The 24193-nt window shown below is 35.6% G+C and overlaps 1 pseudogene; it reads right to left on the bottom strand.

Annotated features, from left to right (window-relative positions):
• Positions 1-4116: 4116 nt before the first annotated feature.
• The window catches only part of LOC113925501, a 44645-nt pseudogene continuing 24568 nt past the window's right edge, over positions 4117-24193 (bottom strand).

A 24193-nucleotide genomic window follows, 5' to 3' on the forward strand; every position in this document is an offset into this window, starting at 1 on the left:
ATATAAATATAAATATAAATAAAACAAAACCATAATCTTGGGTTTTACCATGCTTCCATGGACATTTTATTGTGTTTATACGTGAACCTTTTTCAGGCAAAAATACTCTATTATGCAGCACATTTTGTGAAACTAACATATTCAAATGCAGAAAAACCTTCACTTATTTATGTGTTAGATTATCATTTGTGAAATTTTACAGAGTTTCCTAAAGTGGCCATTAAATGAACACTACTACAAAACCAAACCAAACAAAACCCAGTGTTGCTTTGGCAGAGTATTTACACAGTTGGTGGAACATTTCCTTTCCAGCTACTTTTACTGCAAACTCGCGGATCCATTTTCTGTCTCCGAATGGAGTCAGCTCTGCGTTGCACCGGCTACACCGGCCTAGGGCGCAGAGGGCTTTCAGATGGAATGGTTGAGCAAGCAGCTGCTGCTCCCTCCACCAGCTCCATCCCTGAGTGTCACATGTCAGGGTCTTGAACAAATAATGCACCATTGTCCCCACTCACAAAGCTGACGGTCTGGCCTTGTGAAGTAGCAGGGCATTAGAGCCCAAGGTATTGTGCTCACACACACCAGCACCCTATTCAGTGCTTCACTGATGAGCTTCAGGGAGGGCACCGGGAACGGGGGTCAAAACTTGAGTTTGTGTTGTTACTTTCTTTGTCGTTTGGCATGGTAATACAACGTATTTAATATCATGGAAGGCAGCTAAGAAACATCTGTCTTTAGATTGATTTAAGAGATTTTCTAATATCTGTAGAGTAATTTAACAAGCACAGTCTTTAAGATCCTAACGACTTTGTTCATTCTTCTTTTATGCAGCTCAGTGTTTCACACACACTCACCACCACATGCATAGCTGGAGGATTGCAACCTCTGTCCTTTTAAGAGTGGAATCCTAGCTGTTGATAATTTAGCAAACAGACCTTATCAATTTGAACTAAAAGTATCCCTAACTATATGACAGGAACTCCTGCTGACTGGCTTTATGGTTTTAGAAGCATGTGCTACAATTATTTCTTTTGTTTTCAGAAGCTCATGCAAAATTTGATATTCACAGCTGCTAGGCATCAACTTGGTTGAGAAACAATCTCACCACAAAAACACAAAAGTGACTGATTCCAGATTATTGCCAGATCATGCATTGTAGTGCTGGAGAGGATTCAAGTTTAAGTGCTACAAAAGTAGCCATGACCCAGGTGGGCTCTAAGGTTTCAGCGAGCCAAGCCAGACTCCTGTCTGCTGATACTGCTTGATAACATCTAGGAATTCCTAGTAGTGGAGTAAGTAGGGTAGCTGTAATTTTTTTTTTTCCTCCTCAGAATGACTATCCTGAGGCAGACAAATGATAGAGGAATTACAAGATTGAAACTAATATATGTTTGCTTGCTGAGAAACTCAACCAAAATTCCTGTTTACAACATAAATAAAATCGAAACTGTGCATTACAACATGAAACCTGTATATAAGCATGGTTTTTACAACCTTATTTGGGCTACGTTAGAAAGCCATCTATAAAGAGGGCCTGGATACAATGTAAGAGCATTTTTTAAAAAACAGTTTTTATCATAATTTTAGTTTCATCTCTTTAAATATCACTGAGTATTAGTACATGTTTTTTTTTTAAAAGAGGGGCGCCTGGGTGGCTCAGTTGTTAAGCGTCTGCCTTCGGCTCAGGTCATGATCCCAGGGTCCTGGGATCGAGCCCCGCATCGGGCTTCCTGCTCCGCGGGAAGCCTGCTTCTCCCTCTCCCACTCCCCCTGCTGTGTTCCCTCTCTTATTGTGTCTCTCTCTGTCAAATAAATAAATAAAATCGTTAAAACAATAGACAAGCAGAATGTACGTGCACATTCCCCGTGGCTTATGTACTGGTGTTACAGGACAGAGAACCAGTTCTGAATTCAGGTTTGGCTGCTCGAAGCTTGAAAATCAATACTTGAGGGACAAGTGATGGCGGGACAGGAAGGTTGCTTTATTCAGAAAGCCAACAACCTGGGAAGATGGTGGGCTAACATCCCAAAGACCAATTTCCCCTTCCAGGGGAAATTCCAGACGGTTGTAAAGGGGAAGGTGAGGGAAAGTGGGGGAAGGCTTATGTGCGGGAGAAGCTGGTGTCCAGACAGTTAGTTGAATGTCCACATGACCCTGAACAGACTTGCTGGTACCAGTGGCAGCTGTTTTCAAATATAGTCAGAGCTTATCTTACTCCTGGTGCTTTCCTCCTCAAAGCCAGTGGTCTGCAGATCTCAAGGAAAGTAGGTTAATTCAGCTACAGACCAAGGGGCTTAAGTCAGCAAGTGAGGAGTGCGTAAGCTTGAAGGGAGTTAACTCTTAAGACTGGTTGGAGTGCTATTACACTGAAGAGAATGTTCTTGTCCATTAAAGACCTTTGGTGGGTAGCACATGTTTTAAAAGGATTGTTTTAGTTTTCTATTTTAGAGACATTCCTAAAAAATGTTTATAAGAAAGACAGAATGATCAAAGGTATATACTGTCAATAGCCTAGAAATCATGTCAAAAGTTAGGACCTGTTTCCTTCTGAGAACTATGATGAAATTTCCTAAAATGTATTAGTGTGTTTCTAAAGCATAACTATTGATACAAATTAAGTTGGGATGAAGTAACTGTTTGGAGAATTATTAGAAATTATTTTACAGGGTGCCTGGGTGGCTCAGTTGGTTAAGCGACTGCCTTTGGCTCAGGTCATGATCCTGGAGTCCCGGGATCGAGTCCCACATCAGGCTTCCTGCTCAGCAGGGAGTCTGCTTCTCCCTCTGACCCTCTTCCCTCCCGTGCTTTCTATCTCTCATTCTCTCTCTCTCTCAAATAAATAAATAAAATCTTTAAAAAAAAGAAATTATTTTACAGTGTATACACGTTTACTTTTTAATTAAACAAATCGTATTAACTCCTCCTGTCTCCCAGGTGCAAAACTCTGAAGTCCAAAGGGGTAAGCAGGACAGATGAGGTCTCTGTCCTCGAGACACTTCAGTTGGTGAGCATAAGCCAAAATGCTGTGATTGGTTTGCAAACTACAGCTCATATTCCAAGTACAACCTGCTAACTTTTGGTAAATAACCAAATGATCAAAACACAGCCATACCCATTAATTTACCTATTGCCTCTGACTGTTTACATGCTACAGTGGCAGAGCCGACTACTTGGGACAGAGATCTTATGTTGGGACAGAGATCTTATGTCCCACAAAGCTAAAAATATTTGCTTTCTCATCCTAACAGAAAAATAAAATTGCTGACATCCATTCTCATTGTTCATATCAGTAATTAAATAACAGTAACTGGCTGTTTTAGTCAGTTGTTTCAAATACAATCTGCATGTGTGAAACCAATGGGAACTGACAGGTTTAGTTAATCAGAAAGTCATACCTGTTTGTACAAAAGCCTTTATTCACTGCACCTATTGCTGCATTAATTTGCTTGTAATTCTCTCCCAAATACTCCAAGTCATCAATCCTACATAAATCTATGATTTATCTTGACCAGTTTTATGATCCTTCCATTCAGGTACAGACACAAACCATAGCTAACATGATAACTCATACTTACAATCATTATACAGGTTTCCCCATGATACCCAAAAGGAGAGTATTCCTATGAAAGCTTTTGTTAGCCAAATGGCTTAAAGCAAAGAAGTAATTACCATTAATTTACATGGGGGAAAAATTTGAGTGTTCCCAGACCCAAAAAATAACCTCTCAGGCTCTTCTGATACCTAGGGACATATCTTGCTAATGGATGCGCAAATAACTTGAGATAAAGTACAGACGCTCACAGACACAGCTCAAAGTTCTGGCGGCTTGATGCTGGGATGATGAGTGTAGTTCCTGGGGAAGGAGCTTGGTGGCGCCACTCTCGATGTTCCGGGCGCGTGCTGTCGCTGTAACAGCTCACTACAAAACAAATGCTGAATCCTTATTTTCACTTTTCGTCGTTTTTCATGAAAGTGAAAATCCTCTTTGGATTTCTCTTGGTTAGCAAAAACAGATATCAACATGGATCTTTCACAGAAGCAAACTGGTGCAACTCCCAACTTTCGAAAAGGCGGGATCATCTATATTAAGTGTGCTGGAGAAATATTCCAACGGGTTAGTGTACCGGTAGAGCACCTCGGAAGAATTCATTTCTCTTAAAACTCACAGTGGCTTTGAGGTGTCGTACCTGTAAAGAGAAAAATTCTTGAGGATCTATTAAAATATTTTTGGCTGAATAAATTTGGTCATGTTAACGGGACCCTGTAGATTCCAGTTGTAAAATATGACTGTCAGGAAATAGCCCTTTTATGAAATAAACCCCAAATCCCCTCACATTCCCAGGAAGTCTGTAGTCTAAAGCATATTCTTCTTCCTTCTCCTAGTAATTAGCTATTTGCATAGCGCTGATAAAGCCTCCCAGGTGTTCCATCAACTTCCTATTTAATTTTAAGGCAGTGTTTTTTTTGGTAAAAAGCGTGTAGGGAAAAATGAATCTCCTCTTCATTTTCAAAGGAATGTATGTCTAGCATTATTTAATCTTATTTCATATCGGATTTCTAGAGAAATAAACTTATGCAATCGATAGAAAACTTACAAGGGATAAATATAGTTTTATCATCATTAAATGAGAGGTGAAAAATCCATGCCTGAGAAATGATAGATCTGCAATTGACCCTTGCTCTTTCAAAGAAAGAAATAACTGGTGAAATACTTTTGAATTATGTTTATTGACACAAAAAGAAATTAACTCCTCACGAATACTTTAGAATAACCTAATATGGTTATATTTATTTCTTTCCTCATTTAGAGTGCTGCTATTTATTTTCTTACTTAAGTGTCTATAAGCTGTCTGTGCATAAGATAGTGTGCAAGATTACACTAATTATACTGGGCTATAAAGACATAAAAATTGATATAAGGGGGATAGCAAAAAAGAAAAAAAGGAGTAGCCACCATTGACTGATTTCTGGGCAACTTTCTAGGTTCTTAACTACCATTGCATCATGTGATGAAGACAATTTTATCTATCCCACACTTTCACTCTGACATTTTAAGAATGAGAAAAATGGAGAGAACTGAGATTCAGAAAGAATAAATAGCAATATTTTTGGTTAGTAAATGACAGAGCCAATGTTGCAACTTCTAATTCTAAGACTCAGATTCTTTTCTCCACAGCATGTTACTCTAACTTAAATATTTGAATAAACAGGTATCAGTATACTTGTATTATATAAAAAATAAATTTGGGTCCATATATTTGAGTAAGTATACAAACAATGTTCATGCAAAGGATGGATGGCTACCTCATAAGTATACTTGCAGGCACATCTTCCTCCCTGAATGACAGGACAAGTGGAATAACAAACCTTCAAGACTTCTGCGAACTACAAAATTCTATGGTTTCTCAAAAAAAAATTAAGTTCAAAAGTTGACATTCAATAATAATTCAAGAAATGGAATATTGGAATTTTGATTAAAAGAAAATTTCACTGGACAAATGCATATTGACAAAATTTTCATAATAAAGGGTATATTGTCTTTACCAATATGTGTTAATTATATATATATTTTTTTTTTGAAGATTTTATTTATTTTTTGACAGAGACACAGCGAGAGAGGGAACACAAGCAAGGGGAGTGGGAGAGGGAGAAGCAGGCTTCCCACCGAGCAAGGATCCTCGCGGGGCTTGATCCCAGAACACTGGGATCACGCCCTGAGCTGAAGGCAGACGCTTAGTGACTGAGCCACCCAGGCGCCCCTAATTATATTTTTAAAATCCAAGAAAAACTCTTTTTTTTAAGACTTTATTTATTTATTTGAAAGAGAGAGAGAGAGATAGCGAGAGAGAGAGAGAGAGCAGGAGCAGGGGAAGAGGGAGAAGCAGACTCCCCACGAAGCAGGGAGCCCAATGCGGGGCTCTATCCCAGGACCCTGGGATCATGACCTGAGCCGAAGACAGACACCAACTGACTGAGCCACCCCGGCGCCCCTCCAAGAAAAACTCTTAGATAACATTTTTAAACTTTCTTTTTCCAGAATGGATGAAGACAAGAAGCATGACATGAAAAACTCAATGTCATGTAACTAATACTTGAAATTTGGGATTAAATGGTAGCTTCAATCTGACCAGAAAAAATGATAAATTAATATGGATTTAGATAACATATAAATGTTATCAATTCCAATGTTAGGTTGCCACCATTCAAAATTTATGTTTTAATTATATTTGATGATTTTTGCAATTAGAGGTCATTTAGAAATCCATTTGTGAAGTCAGCTTTTTTATTTTGTGATTTTCAGTAAAGGATGATGTTATAAATACTAAAGCAGAATGTAAGAGAAATGGTAATGTATAAAGCACTCTTTCTTTTGCAAAATTATTATAAAAATTATTTCAAATTAGTTTACATTGAAAAGCACTTTTTAAAGTGTTGAGAATAAAACTGTTTTTAAGAAGATACTACTCGATTTCAACAAATGGTTAGTTACAAAAATTGAAGGTATTTTACAAAATAAAAATTTTAGTAGTAGTATAGCTGCTTATATTCATAAAATCAAGGAGAGAATTTGGTAATACAGTTTCTTTTTTTTGTTTTTTTTAAGATTTTATTTATTTATTTGAGAGAAAGAGAGAATGAGAGAGAGAGAGAGAGCACGAGAGGGAAGAGGGTCAGAGGGACAAGCAGACTCCCTGCTGAGCCGGGAACCCGATGTGGGATTCGATCCCGGGACTCCAGGATCATGACCTGAGCCGAAGGCAGTCGCTTAACCAACTGAGCCACCCAGGAGCCCAATACAGTTTATCTTTGATACATGGTACTTGGTATAATGTTAAAAAGAAAAATATCATTACCTTCTCATATATTAGACTTTTAAGAAGACTACCACAGCCTCAAGTACTTAAATTACATCAAATAAAATTTATATTTTCAGGTTATGAACATGTCTTAACCCAGAAATTTTCTCAATACGAAGTGGCCACTGAAAAAAATACTTACTGAATGAGAATGTAACAAGACAATAGGGGGAATAAAACGAAGCTCGAACTGCCAAGTGAAATTAATACAATCTAGAAGAAAGGGGCAGAAATGCAATTGAGGGAAATAGATGTGTCTTTGTCTTGCTTGTACAACACTACATATATCATCCTTCCCTCTGTCCCTCCAGAATCGAGGAGTGAGCCACAAACAACTTAAGATTGATAAGATAAGATAAGATGAGATGAGATGAGATGAGATGAGATGAGATAAGATAATCATGGCTGTTTGGAGAGGAAATCAGCCATTGGTGTTTGCATGTTCTTGTTGGATAGTCTAAGAATTCAGCACTCTTAACAGCTCTTTCCCTGAGCAATTTCTCAAAAGGTGTGACTTCAGTGAGCAACACTGAAGGACAGGTAGCGTCTCTCCTTGGACAGATGGCCGGCTTGTTCTTGCTCTAAAATCAGTAAATCCCCCAGCTGAGCGTCACTCTGCTCTAATGCATCCGCTACATGTGCAGGCATCTGGGGCATCTGGAGGGCATATGGGAGCTGGCATAAATATGAAACTCTGGCTATTATTTTTGCTGTGAGTAATAACGTCCTTTATCTCTGATCCAGGAGTTTTGTGTTGTCAGCATATATAAAACAGTAATATGTTGATTTTCTTGCAAATAGAGTAAAATCTCAACACTGCAAAGCTCTAGACAATGGCATCACTATCAAAATTGTGTGTGTGTGTGTGTGTGGTGTGTACAGGCATGATTTATAACTTTATAGATAGAACTTCATATACACTTACATATGCATACATCTATATCCCATATCTACTTTTCTTTTTGGTAACATATTGCTAATGGCATATAATCTTGGGCCACTTATTTAAATTCTCTGTCCCCTGGTTTCTTCAACCATACTTTGAGAATACTGTTGGTAGGTAATTGGCAACACTGTTATAAGAATTAAATGGTATAAGGAATGTAATGTTCTTAGAATAATGTTTGGCATTCAGTAACTTTAACTATTCTACTTGGCCTTGAATTTCTATTAGTATCTTTTAGAATCAATCATTTTTCAAAGATATTTCACTGGAAGTACATTTATGATGCTTCTGTAACTATTGAGGAACATAGGCTTTGGAGAAAATATATGCAATATAAGGAGTAACATCTATATTTATATATAACATATATACTTATATATAAATGTAGTAACTTGGTTTTTAAATGAAAAGTTCATATTTTGCTTTAAAAGTACCTAAAAATCACTTTTCTAATATTTTTTAAAAAGATTTTATTTATTTCTTTGATGCAGGGAGAGAGACAGAGAGAGAGGGAACGCAAGTAGGGGGAGTGGGAGAGGGAGAAGCAGGCTTCCCGCTGAGCAGGGAACCCGATGCGGGGCTTGACCCCAGGACCCTGAGATCATGACCCGAGCCAAAGGCAGACGCTTAACGACCGAGCCCCCCAGGCACCCCTATTTTTCTAATATTTCAAATAGGCTGACTGCACAAAAGATAATAGAACTTATCTTCTATTTCAAAAATTGATAGCTTTTGAGATTATTCAGACATACTATTTAAAGATTTTCACGGTTATGAAGTATATCTAAAAGACAACAGTGGCCTCTAGTGAGGCAGACACTAACATAACAGGATGGAAATCTAAACCATTCAAAGGACAATAAATTTAAATGATTTACTGAAATGTTTAGTCTAATTGATGAGGGATTAATAGTCTTTCACAGACAGACCTCTCCCTCAAAAAATGACTGTTCAGAACACTGATAAACCAGTGTACAGACTTTCTAACTGAAATAGAAACTGACATCTTCATTTCTACTGTTTATAAAGTACTATAGATTCATAGAAAAATTGTACATAATCACACAAATACTCATTTATTTTTCAAACACATTTGATTAGCAATGAACAAAAACTCGCTTGTAAATATTAGTGTCACACTAGGATTTGGAAACTCACCTAAACTCCAACTGTTAGAATTGTTCAGAAAGAAACAATGTCATGGAGAGCCAACCATTAACTAAATAAATGTTTAAATATATTTTAGAGTCAAAGAAAATTATTGTTTTTTTATCATAAGTGTTTATACATAGATGCATCATGCATGTATACAAACAAGAATCAAATGTCTACATACTGAATACAGTATATGTGCTCACATATATCATATATATATGTATCCCCACATGGGTAAAATTATTTCATAATAGCTATAAATTGCCTTGTGACACTTAAAAAAAATACTTCCAAGTTTTCTAAGAATCATCCCATAAGATAGCTGAAAGTCAGCATTCACTCCTTCAGCTAGAGAGTTTTAAAGGAAAAAAAAAATCAATAAAAACCTATAGAAGAGAATGAATATTAGATTTATATCTAGTCAATAACTTGGCCAAAAGAATAATTAGATTAAACAATAAATCAGCATTATAATTTTTTAAAATTTTCCTATTATCTATTCCTAACTTTGATTTCCATTCACTGTTGTTTCAAAAACAATTTCTTCCATTTTGTTGATTAATTCTTCACTTTCTGTCTTCATATACTTCTGTTTATTTGTGTTTGTATCCAATATTATTAAAATTCTCATGTATAAATTGTTTTATGTTTTTAACTTTTATTGACTTTTTTGTCTTTAAACCTTCCTTCTATTTTCTTCCCTCTTCCTTACACCGGGTTAGCAGATCAAAGTTCTTATTTTAAGCTGTCAGATGTGTGAATTCTGACTTTCAAACATTTAATCCAATTGTTTGTGACCTTAATTTATCAAAAAAAAAATTGAAGCAAGATGGGAATCTGTTTAATCCTCAGAATTGAAAAAAAAAAGTCTAATTTACTTTTCAGAAATGGGAATTCTTACCTAAGAAAGAAAATGGACTTTTTACAACTTAAAGAAACAAAACTTCTAATGCAGTAGTGAAAAGCTGAAACAATTTTCTATCAATAATGTACAAATAACTGTCATAGAATGTTACCACAAAAATTGTTAATGAATCACTAGACAAATGCATTTAGGCATATATGGTGCCTTCTTCTGAAGAATATAAAATCTGAAAGCAATTCTGAAGAGCAGTTAGTTATCAGCATATGAGCAATTAAGCATCAGTTAACATATACACTAAAGCAGCAAGAACTTAACATTTGCTCTAAAGACCATTTGATGGGAAAGTGAGTGAACAGGAACTTTATGAAATTCAAGGATAAAGTTGAAGGGTACTGTAATTTTTGAATCATTAAAAAAATTTTTATGGATTAGAAAGGATTTGGGGCACCTGGGTGGCTCAGTCAGTCTGCCTTCAGTTCAGGTCATGATCCCAGGGTCCTGGGATTGAGCCCTGAGTCTGGCTCCCTGCTCAGTGGGGAGCCTGCTTCTCCTTCCCCCTCTGATATTCCCCCTACTCATGTTCTCTGTCTCTCTCAAATAAATAAAATCTTTTTAAAAAATAAAGAAAGGATTTCAGTAGACATTTTAAAAATAATCGTATAGCTTAAAAAAAATATAAGCAGAGTGATTAGTACTAGTTGGGAGATGGACTCTGAACCCCGATTCCCTGATTTCGAGGCATTGCTCTGCCGGGTGGTAGTTTTGTTATTTTACCTCTATTGCCTCAAATTTTTCATCTATAAAATAAGGATAAAGATAATGGGGATTTAGTGAGGACTAGAAGAGTTCATAAAAGAATCAGCCTATGTAAATATTAGCTATGATTATGAATAAGAAGATTATGAGAAAAAGATCAAAGGAACATAAATCTACAATTTGTCAGGCATAAAATAATTAGACTAAACAATAAATTATCCTTATTAATAGTTTTTATTTTCCTTTTATCTGTTACAAAATTTACTTTCCACTTAATATTTGTTCAAAAACTAATTTTTCCATTTTGGAGTCATTCTTTATCATTGAAAACAGCAAAATGAAATTGACTGAATTTACTCTCTAGCTGGACCTAACAGGTTTATATATATATATATATATATATATATATATATATATATATATATATAGCCTGAATTTCTTTTTGATAATCGATACAATAAACATTTATTGGACATATTCTAGGGGCTTTTACTGTCCTAGGAGCTAAATAGGTAAATAAGGGATTAAATGGAATATGATTAGTGCAGTGGATTTCAATCACCTGGAATGCCAGAACATACAGACTGCCAAGTACAACCCCAGAATTTCTGATTCAAGAGGCGTGGGGGACCCATGATCCTTTGTGCATGACTAACAAGTCCTTGTGCAATGTTGATTTTGCTATTCCTAGGAAAACATTTTGAGAATAACTGATTAAGTACATTTTACTGTTGGGCTTTAAGAAGAATGCTGTAAAATGGACCCTAACTCAGACTTGGGGCAGAAATTAGGAAAGAATCCTAAAGGACTGGGACCTGAATAATGAATCTTCAAGACTGGTGAACAAAGCCAGGTGAAGCTAAGCTAATTTTACTGTGGCGGGAGCCCTGTTGTTTGTTAACCTTTAATAGCCTATTAATCCAGACCAAACCAAGCCTTCCACGGAGGTGAGAATGTTATTCACTTAAAAAAAAATAGCATTTATGCTTTCCTGACAACAGTAGTTTCAGTGAGGTAAAACAATGCCTGATAGACATAAATAAAAATCTAACCTCATAAGCTTTAACTAAGCTGATATAATTTTGTTCTCAAAGAAAATTTAATACTTAAATTTTTCTGAGAGTTATAGTCCCAAGGCATTAAAAGAAAGGACTAAACAAGACACTTACATAGAAATTTGACCTTAAAAGAGGATGCTTTTGTCTTTTAGCAATAATTTATTCTATTTCCTTAAACAAAGACAATGATCAACATAGTATTATTAAGTCAACCATTTTTCCATGTTTGAATAATACAATGTGTAGAATGTGTACACACGATATTTAAGAATCAGGAATTACAAAGAAAGAATCAAGATTGACAGATTTATTTAATAAATGTCTTAAAAATCTGTTCCTGGAACAGAGCTCCTAAAACGCTTAAATTTCTGTGATGAGAACAGAAAGGCATCTTGTTATGTTAATGAAGTGACTTTGGATTGCATTTAAGGACAGGACACTGATTTCCTAGAGAACCAACCTGTGATTAAAGGGTTAAAACTTTTAGTCCCATTCCTTGACTTCTGCAGGGCTGGAGGTTGAATCCATGGTCAATGGCCGATGATCTAATCAATCATATCTTTGTAATGAAACATTCGTCCAAACCCAGAAGAATGAGGTTTGAAGAGCTTCTAAGTTGGTGACCATGTGGAAATTTGGTGAGAATACTGCACTTCGAGAGGACATGGAAACCTTTCCCCATACCTTGCCCTATGCATCTCTTCCATCTGGATGTCTCTTAGATACATCCTTTTATAATAAACCAGTGATCTAGTAAGTAAAATGTTTCTCTGAGTTGTGTGAGCCACTCTAGCAAATTCATTAAACCCAAGGAGGGGTTTGTGGGAATCTCTGATTTACAGCCAGTTGGTCAGAAGTACGTATAACAAACTGGACTTGCCATTGGTATCTGAAGTGTGTGTGTGGCAGCAGGGAAGGGTGTGGGGGAGCAGTCTTGTGGGACTGAGCCCTTCACCTGTGGGATCTGAAGTCATCTCCCAGTAGAAGTTGTCAGAATTGAGCTAAACTGTTAAGACAGCCAGCTGATGGAGGATTGCTTGGTGGTGTGGGAACCCCTTTCCCCACACATCAGAATTGGGTGCACAATCCTTACCTTGTTTTTCTTATTTACTCGTAGTATCTAATTCTGAGTTTCAGAACTACTACTTCCCAAAGACAAAGAAGGCCAGGCACTGAGTTTTAACAACAGCCCAGGGAATTCCTTATGTCAGAGGGAACTTGCATTTACCCTTTAAGTTTTTATCCAACACTCAGTTTCTGATTCTATCAATCACAACTTTCCTAATTTCTATAATCACACATTTTTATTCTTAAGTTACCCATAAAATTCCCCACAGATTTTGTTGATATAAGCCTTCTTTTTTTTTTAAAGATTTTTTTATTTATTTATTGAGAGAGACAGAGAATGGTAGAGAGAGAGCATGAGAGGGAAGAAGGTCAGAGGGAGAGGCAGACTCCCCGCTGAGCAGGGAGCCCGATGCGGGACTCGATCCTGGGACTCCAGGATCATGACCTGAGCCGAAGGCAGTTGCTTAACCAACTGGGCCACCCAGGCACCCGATATAAGCCTTCTTTTTATTAATATAAGAGTACAATTATACAGTGGATATTAAAGGGAAAATATCCTCAACATCTCAAACAGATTTCTTAGGTAAAACTGAAGTTTCTCAATTATTGGAATGGTCCTGGACTAACTACATCAAAGACAAACAAAAATGAAACGCTTTGGCATAAATTTTTTTCAGATTTATTTATTTATTTTAGAGAGAAATAAGAAAGAAAGCATGAGCTAGAGGCACAGAGGGAGAGGGAGAGAATCTCAAGCCGACTCCATGCTGAGCTCTGAGTCCTTCACAGGGATTGATCTCACAACCCTGAGATCATGACCTGACCTGAAACCAAGAGTTAGACGATTAACTGACTGAACCCCCCAGATGCCCCTGGGCATGAATTGTTTATAAACCTGAACAAATGAGTGATGTGCGTAGGGTAACTTGTTACATAAATACCCATGATTAACATCTATTAATTAATATCAAATAATCCTTACTTTACTTGGTATTTTGAGATGCTTGATCTGTTTCATTTTTTAATCTTTATACAATAATTAGTCTAAAAAATAATTAGTCTAAAGTTTTATAAGAAATGTCCACTAATTCATTTGAGGTATGTCTGGAATAAAAAAGTTATGAAAAGAATATTCTCAAAAAAGGAAAGCCTATGTATTCCTTTTTTCACTGAGCAAGTCTAGTGCAATAGGAAAATAACCTTCCTAAAAGAGTCTTTTGAGTATACTACTGCTACTTTACAATTTTATCATGTATTAACCTTTCTAAAATACCTAAATAGTTAATCTAAAGGAATTTAGAGTAGACAAAAATACACACATGCATACACACATACATAAGATTGAAACATGGCCTGCTTTGACTCATTGTTTTAAGACATGTATTGTCTAGAAACTTGAACAAGCAAATGTTTAGTCATTATCCATAAACTCTCGTTTCAAGAATTGTTATAAACTTCTGTTCTGAAGCACATTTCTTTTAATACTTAAGTGAAATAACTAACACCGATTTTTAAAATTCATATCTCATGTAAATTCCTATCCATTAAAAATTTAACAATGTTATTTTACACATCGATATTATGAGAAAGAGGAAATATTTTATATCTTGAGTTTCTTTAGGTCTTCAATTTAGACATGATATGTTAACATACAAGTTGCAATTAGTTTCTTTACAAAATAAAGATCAATATGTACACATAGCTTGATCTAAAGAAAAATAAAGTTTTATTAAAGAAAATTTATATGGTTATTAAAATTATACTTTCTTAAAATTCTAGGGAAACATAATGCACAGTAACATTTGTATATTTCACAGCAAACATCAAGTTTGTCTGTAGAGTTGTTATTTACTTAGTGTCTTACTGTTTGTGGTTCTCTTTTTTTTCTAACATTTTATTCTTTGCTGTATGCCAGATTGATTTCTGAGCAGGTCTTCTTATTTCCCAGTATTTAACAGATATAAAACCTTTTGTGGATTCTCTTCAAAGTACATGCACTCCATTATTTATCTGTACAGTTTCTGAAAGCCTCTCTTATGTAAAACACATAGTGGTAGGATAATGGAGGTTTGCAAATATAAATTCTGTCCCTAAGGAACTTGTTCATCTAAAAGGAAAGGTAAGCTACGTAAGTAATTTAATACTGTAAAAGGCAGAAAGTAATAAATCCCAAAATGGAAGTATTGATAAAATGCTGGGAGAATTTAGAGGAGGGACGGCTAATGCTCACAGGAAAGTGTCAAGGACAAGCTTATGAAGGCCATGATACTTCAGCCTGGATGGGAAAACTGTGGTATTTGCATACCACCATGTAGTTGGAGCAAAGAAAACTCCAGGTAAAGATAACAATGTAACAAATAGCAAGGATGAAACTGTTGAATAATAAAAAGAGAGGAGAACTACATCCACTGAGTACAGCTTGGCAAAAGTTTTACATTCACTATTAGCTTGATATAATACAGTTTCAATGCTAATGGCCACAGCTCTATAAAGAGGATTGAAGTGATAGTCAAGAATTCTATATATTCCTACAGAGAAAACTTTGCCCTTTGCCTATCCCCATTGCCACTACAATTACAGCTACAATTATCTGCTTTGGGACAATCTGCCTTGGGACCATCAAGACCAATATCTTTACTCACTTTTCTCCTGTTCTTTCAGATAACCTTCTAATTTGCAAGTCTGATGGGTAGGATAACCATTTAACAGAATTTTCCTGGGACAATCTCAGTGTACGCTTTTTATCTTGGTGTAATTACTATTGGGGCCTCTTTTTAGGTTTTGATAATAAATTATATGGACTTATAAGGCTCTATAAATCACATTTCTGGCTTTATTTCCTATATGTCCCCAAACTCCCAACCCTCTCTTGATACCTTCTGGATTAACCAACGTCAGTTACCTGAAAAATCCCCTCAAACCTTTCTCTGAATATTCCTTTCCTTTTCTCGATCTAACTGCAACCAGGCTCTCCCTGAGTATATATTTCCACTAAAGTTCTTGCAGGTAAGGGTTATTTTAAATCCCACCCATACCTCTCCACTCATATGGTGCTGAAGGCATCCCTCTTGGTTCTCATCGATGCTTCCAGAGCCTTCTCCTTTATTCTTCCCTGAGAAAAATCATCTGAGAATTTTATGATATAGGATTATTACAACAAAACTGTCCCTTCACTTTGCAGTCATCTACCAGCTCCTGATCCATTCTCCCTCTTTTCTTAAAGATTTAATATTTTGTTTCCTTCTGCATTCCACAGTCATAATTCAGGTAAGTAATCCTCCAATGCTTGATCTCTGAGTTGCTGTCCTTTGTCCACTAATGATCTTGCTCCCCCACCTTAGCTACATAATCCCTTTGTTATGACCAAGACCTTGTCATTTTTAGTAACTACAACTTTTCCATAGCCACAATTTCAAGTAACCTAAACTTCCACCCAAACTTCAGCTCATTTTCCACAGTACCCTGACTCCAATAATTTGTTAGCCCCCCCCCCCCCGGGGCTTTGACTTGGCCGTCTTTCCCTGTTTCTCCCCTTTCATTTTCTTATATATCCCTTTCCCCAATTTAAGTCTCATGATCAAGCATTACAACCACTATCTTCCATATACCCAAATTCATGCCCAGTTTACTCTATGCCTATACCTGTGATGTATGGGATAAAGGAAACACACCTACACACACAAACTTGCTGACCTTTCCCACTTCAAATTTATTTTTTTGTTCTTATTTTTATTTTTTTTAAAGATTTTGTTTATTTATTTGAGAGAGAGCAAAAGTGAGAGAGATCACAGAGGGAGAGGGAGAAGCAGACTCACAGCTGAGCAAGGAGCCCAATGCAAACCTCGATCCCAGGACCCTCAGATCATGACCTGAGCTGAAGGCAGACACTTAACCAACTGAGCCACCTGGAACCCCCTCACTTTAAATTTACTATCACTAACCCAAATTGTCCCCTAATAATATGGTAATCAAAGTAAGTTTTCCTAATCCACTCACTTTCCAGCTCTCCTAAACAAGCATTTCATATTTACTCCTCGTTTCTCAGTTTTACTTAATGACCTTGCTTTTGGTTTTGATGAAACTATCTGAAGCCTCAGAAGAAACTACCACCATCAACTCTCTCCACCTACCTACATCCAGCCACATAAACTTGCCATTTCTCTTGTTACTATACATGAATGCCTGATTTTCCAGTTATAGCAAAACCTCCTCATGTAAACTCTGTTCCATTACCTCTCACCATTCAAGGACATTTCTTTTGAATATCACACTTTCTCCGCCATCATGAGGTTTTCTTTCTCTTGAATCTCTCTGTAATATGCCATAATTCCTGATACCTTTAAAAGAAGAAAAATAAACAAGCCAAAATCAAATCCTCTCAACTTCATTTCCGTCTTCAAATACCATTTCACTTCTCTCATTCCTTTTAATAAAACTCTTTGAAACCAAAGTCTATGTTCATTGTTTCCAATTCCTTACCTCCCCTTCTTCTTGAAACACTTGAACCAGGTTTTCACCATTACCTCTCTTAAATAACTGCCCTTGTCAAAGCCTGGAGTAACCCTCCACTCTGCCAATCCACCTGTCCGTTCTCATCCCCAGCTTCCTCAATCTGTCAGCAGTACTTGACAGAGTTGCTCACTATCTTCTCTTGGTGTCTAGAACATGACTTCCTCATGAATTTCCTTTCATCTCTGGCTGTGTTTATTCTCTTCTTCCATAAATAACTTCTCTCCTTCACCTGATAGTGTTGAAATGGTCCATGCCTTAGTCTTAGACCTCTTTTCTCTTCTATCTACACTCAACCTCTTGGCAATCTCATTCTCTTTCTATATGCAGTGACTCCCAACTCTGTATCTTTTAAGTGAAACTGTGCCTTGAACTGCAGGCTCATGTATTCAACTCCTTTGTCAGTATTTTCATTTGGATAGGCATCTCAAATGTAACGTCGAAAAGTGAGCTGCTGATTGCTCTCACCTTAAAGATCTACTCCTTTTTTAATCTATCTCATTTAATTTAAAGTCAACTCACTCCTTCATTTTGCTCAGTCAAAATGTTAAAGTCATCTTTGACTCCTCTGCATTTTTCTCATGAGCAAATGTGTATTGTGTGCATTCTAAGCACTATGTATTCTTCTATGTGCTGGAACTACAATAGTGAACAAATTAGACCAAAAATCCTGGTCTCATAGGGCATATATATACTAGTTGACAAAGTGAGACAATAAACAAAATAAAATTATAAACTATATAGTATTTTATAATGTTACTAGTAATATGATGAAAACTTAACAAGGGTGGGAGATGAACAGTGCTATGGGTGTAATTCGAAATTTTAAATCAGATACCAGGGAAGTCTTTACAAAGAAGGTAACAACTTAGTGAAGACTTGAAATATGTGAAAGATTGGAGCATGTGGATTTTTAGGAAAAGAACATTCTACTTGGAAGAAATCCTGAGTGCAAACATTCTGAGTCAAGAGTGGGCCCTATATGTTCTTGAAACAGTAAGCAGACTAGTATGGCTAGAGCAGGGGGAGCATGAGGAAATGAGGGTAGTGAATTAGGTGAGAGCCAGGTCATGAAGGGACTAATCTTTCATTTTTACAGAGTGAGATAGGAAACCATTGGAGGGTTTTGAGCAGAAGAAAATCATCATTTGACAGAATTACTCTGTATTATCTTTGAGAAGAGCTTATATTAAGGCAATGGTATAATCAGAAAGAAGAGTTTGAAAACTACTACAATGATTTTATATAGTTTATATAATTCATTTTATGTAATTCACTTTATTCTAATAACTCCTTGGAAGGGGTACTATTTTATATATACTTTATATAATTCACTTTATTCTAATAACTCCTTGGAAGGGATGTTATTTTTCAAGATCCTTGGTGAAGGAATACTCAAAATATTTAATGACAAATAAGTCCCAGACACTTGCAAACTGTAAGAGTCACCAGTCTTAATAGCCTAATAGAGCCCTGCCCATGGAAATGAGGTGAACACCAGCCCTGCTGGGCTGAGTAGGGATAGGTACAATGTATGAACTCCTAAATGAAGGAGATTACAGCTCCTATTCTGTAATACTTATTAAAGTGTTTTTCTTGTAGGGCCTTATAATATACATAGTCAACCTCAGCCCACTGCATAAAATTGAACTTCTGAAACAATTTTATAATCTCTAGAAGTTTACATGCCCTATAAATGCTAAAAAACTAAATTCATAACACAGAAACAGGGCATTTAGAGAAATTACTAATTTTTTAAAATTTATTAGTCACTTAACAAAATTGGGATCTTACACTAAATAATGATGCAATCTTTAATTTAATTTATCCCACTCTATGCTATTACATTATTATAGATATATATCATTAAATATTTGATAATTTTAATACACCATGATTTTAATAATATTTAGAGAAGGATTGATTCTTTAGAGGCTACAGTTTCCTTGACCTAAATATCATTTCTCTATTTAGTGAAAAGAACTAATCTTATCAGGAAAAATAGATGCATATTTCTTGTATATTTTAATTGCTCTCTGCATTGTTAATTAATTGAGTTAATACATTTTTATATCTAACTGTTAATCAGACATTGGTGATTTGTTCACCTCATCAGACAATTTAAAGCAACACTATCCATACTTTTGATTGTAAACTATCTATAAATAGCCAAACTGCTCCAAGCCAAGAATGAGGTCATTTTATGATACATTCAATAAGTCCTGCTTTGTTTTGTAACTTTTCTAGTATATTGTTGGGTTTAAAAATTATATAGAATAGCCATTTTCTGTGCAAGTATACTTTGATACTTTTCCCCATGCTTATTACAAAATACAAGTCAAAACACAGATGTGTTTTGTTTTGTTTTGTTTTACAGAAATGGGATTATACTATCCACACTAATCTGGAAAACAATTTTTTCCCATTCTCCAATTTATCACAGTTGTTTTCCCAGGTCAACACTTACAAAGCTAACTTAATATTTTAAATGGAAGCATAACATTTTCTATGGCCATTCTGATTATTCTTTTTTAAAAAATAATTTCATTACAGGTCTACAATACCTTATTTGCAATTCCAAAATTAATTTTTTTCTCACTCAAATGGGAACTCTAACCTGAAGCCATATGATATTATGTATTATCTTTCTTTAAACTACTTAATTTGAATATTCATACATTTTGCTGAAAAAATATGAATGTGCTTGATTATGAGGTACTGCTCCTGAACTCCTAGTGGTATTAATAATATATGAGATATGCTTTATATTATTGCTTTAAGAATACCAAAACATCAGAATTTTTAAGTGTATCTGGCCCCAAGGGTTTTGGTTAATGTTTTGTAGATCTGTATAAAGAATGCTACAATAAATATCTTTTTACCTATCTAAACAAAGACCAGGATTTTAGTTTTTATAAACTAGATTTCTAGAAGTGAAATTACTGGATCATAGATTATGCACTTCAATACTTTAATGCCCTAAATTGTTTTCAGAAATCTTGTAATCCACATTTTTAACAAATATGTGCTTATATGTTTCTATTTCTCATGGTTTCACCAGCAAAATATTTAGACAAACTTTTAATATAGTAACTACATCGACTATCTTAATTTCTATACTGGTATTTCTCAGACTGAATCTGCCATACTAGGATTACAATTCACAAAATTTCATAAATAATCCTGATACCCAGCAGACCATTTCAAAGAGTGGCTCAGGATGTGTAAAGCATAAAAGATCACTTGTAGTAATTATATTACAAAGAGCTTTCTTCTAATCATTTCCACCATCTACTTGTTACCTCATTTCATTTACCTTTATTTCCTGGATTACCATCCTTTTGATGCTATTGTCTGTTAACTGTACAATTAACCATAACTCACATTAGTCTGTTCTCTTTTCCCTCATACTTTTCTCCTTTCAGTTTCATTGGAGATTACTCTTCTAAATGCACTGTAACTTTCGATATTCCCTTTTTGCTTCCTCAACGTTTTACCTCTGTGAGCATTTTCTTTTCTTTTCTTTTTCTTTTTTTAGAGATTTTATTTATTTATTTATTTGAGAGAGAGTGAAAGAGAGAGAGCACAAGCTGGGGGAGAGGCAGAGGGAGAAGCAGACTCCCCGCTGAGCAGGGAGCCCGATGCGGGGCTCAATCCCAGGACCCTTGGATCATGACCTGAGCCGAAGGCAGAAGCTTAATGACTGAGCCACCCAGGCGTCCCTCTGTGATCATTTTCACCTACTACGGTATTGAGCTAATAACCCCACATTTATTTCTCCACACTAAAATATTCCCCTGGTTTCACACACATACTGTTACCGGCTGTGAAGTATGTGTGCTATATACTCTACTGGAATATCCCATATGCATTTCATACCCCACCTTTTCCTCAGCATCTGCCTTCTCAAAATGCTTTTTTTTATATCTAAAGTATACCCCAGGAGCTAACAATGCCTGGCATTTAACAGATTCAAGAAATATTTTATAAATACCTGAATACAAAACAATAGTGCTTTAAATGTGTATAAAAATATTTTCATAGTCATTATCTAATACCCAGAATATCCAACACTCACAATAATTCTTTGATAAGGGCAAGATAATTTCAAAGAAGTTAAGCAGCTTTAAAAAGGGCATAAGGCAGAATCAGGAATAAAATCAAGTTTTCCGGTTTTAAATCATTATCTCTATTTCATCATGGAGCTTTTAACTGATGAGCCCTTATTTTATTAACTTTTATAAAGTATATATTGATATTTTTATACTGTAGCTTAAACATATTGTAAGAAATATAAAATCATGCTGAACACTAAATAGACTAGAGAATTGAGAGTGGACAATGAATGTGATACACCTAAAATAATTACATTATAATGTATACACAGATAAATGTATAGGTGTAAGCATGCTTCTAAATTACTTTTTTTTTTTTTACTTACAAGCATTTTCACTGGAAATCAAAGACAATGGCAGAGCTCTCCGAGCCAGAACAAGATGCCTTTAGTGTTGGTCTGCCCATGTAGTGTCCAGTGGTAATGTGGACAGAAGTAGATGGTTTTGATTTTTCCAAGAGAATATATTTTATTGTATGCGGCATGGGATTACAAAGAAATATTGCCTGATTTCATGACTAGTACACATGAATCACAATCACTTCTTTGAATTCTTTCAAAGAGGTCAAAATCAATCCAAGGATACAACCTTTTCCTATTTCATAATATTCCTGAAAGTGTGTGAGCAGCAGATATGACTGTGCCTCTTTCTACATGTGGGAACATTGCAGCATATCCATTATCCAGTTGTTCCTTCCTGCTTCTTCCCCATGTTGGCAGAATAGCATTTTCCCACACTGGTTTTCTTCAGATGACTCAGTAAATCCTTCAGCTCATGAGTAAAGCTCTCTGCACACCACCCCTTCCCAGAGTGTACAGAATGCACGCCTGTGGAGCATGCATGTCAGGATTTGATCAAGAAGCTGAATATGGCTCAGTGCCTGGTTTGCATTTTATGGTCACAAAAGACACTGGGCGAAACCATCATTCTGCAGATCTTTTACTTGCCTGGAGCATCATGCCACTTCTGAGAACACCGGGATTCCAGAGAACCCTCTGGCCTTTTGAACTGACTTCCTCTGTGCTTCATCCGGACCATCATTTCTCAGTGCATTTTTTAAAAGATATATTGCTTATTAACAACCTTTTTAAAAGGCAGGAAATTATAAAGACCCATAATCTCTTCTGTAAATCTAACATGAAATTTTTGGAGATAAAAACCTAACCTGACTCGACATGAGGTTATTCATAATCTTTATTTATCCTGTTTAGTGTGACTATGCATTCAGGTCCCTGCAGAAATATTAATTTGTTTGAGTATTGGGTGCCACCCAAGACATAATTCATTGGAAGTGCTATAATAATATACAGTATGTGTATCATACTACCTTTCCAAAATTAAAAAAAAAACAACTGAATTTCAAATCACATCTAGTTCCAAGGGTTTGAAGTAAGAGAGTGTGGACCTATAAATATATATTAACTTACATCTATGCACTAGCGTGGAAAGATTACTGTGATACATTAGGTCTTGAAAAAGTTTTTGAAGCATGGCATATTTCCATTAAAAACAAGTACATATATATTTGTGTGCACAGGATGTATGTTTACATATAAGTATAAATATAGAGATGTCTAGAAGTTTATGGTATTCTAGTGTATATTCTATTTTATATTGTTTCATACAAGTCAATGTCTTCATACACAAGTACATAAATTTTCCTTGAATAGCTGGATTAGGTGGGGGCAGGGCGCATGAGGGAGGAGGCAGTTGCATCATGTTGTTTTACTACAATAATTAATTTCTAATTCTGCTACTATTAGCAAAAACATATGTTAAGTACTTACTATATGGCAGATATTGAAATAAGCATTTGCATTAATTATTTAATATTTAATAAAATTCTTTGGAATAGGTAATATTATTTACATTTATCACATTTATTTAACTTAATACACTTTCTACTCTGAGTTTTTATTTTTTTTATTTTATTTTTAAAGATTTTATTTATTTGACAGAGAGAGACACAGCGAGAGCGAACGCAAGCAGGGGGAGTGGGAGAGGGAGAAGCAGGCTTCCCGCCAAACAGGGAGCCTGATGCGGGGCTCGATCCCGAGACCCTGGGATCATGACCTGAGCCCAAGACAGACGCTTAACGACTGAGCCACGCAGGCACCCCTCTACTCTGAGTTTTTAAAAGGTTACCAAAAAGCATAAGACCTAAAAAATGGCAAAAATTTCCATTTTGCCTACATAAAATTATAAAATTTGTTAATTATTTTAAGCTATATTAAAAAGAGATTCAATTTTTTACATGTAATAAATTGTCTTTAGTATATTTATTAAAAAAAATATCCATAAGTAAGAGTAATAAGTAGTAATGTTTAACAACCAGCCTGTAGGATGTGGGGTGGGGAGCAGAAGGAAAGGGAAGCCTGATATATTGCATTTGTCCATTTATATAATATAAATACTCCCATCATTGTCCATTTCAAGCTATCCTAACATGACACCATTGAAGACGGGGTTGCAATGAGATATATGTGATTGCTCTTGGGATCCAGTGTAGGCTGGCTCTAGTGGCCCTTGGAAGGATAACTCAATAGCCCCAGAGATGATGAAATTCATTTTAAAACAGAAATATAAATGCCTATGCTAAGATGTTTTAGATGTACTCATTAAAGAGGAAAGAAAAATGCAAGTAAAACAAAACAAAGCAAACAGGTACAAACAAGATTATTTTAATTAAGTTCATTACATTTTTAATATACAAATATAATTTTTAGCCCGGAGTTTTTTTTTTTTATTTTTTTAAAGACAAGTAGGTAGCTATAATTATTGAATATAATTGCATCTATCTGAACGGTCAACATAATCAACCATGCTCAGGAGTTTTAAGAAGTGGGGTTTTTTTTGAGGTAGA

Source organism: Zalophus californianus, chromosome 2 (genome assembly GCF_009762305.2).
Source record: "Zalophus californianus isolate mZalCal1 chromosome 2, mZalCal1.pri.v2, whole genome shotgun sequence".
Taxonomy (NCBI): Eukaryota; Metazoa; Chordata; class Mammalia; order Carnivora; family Otariidae; genus Zalophus; species Zalophus californianus.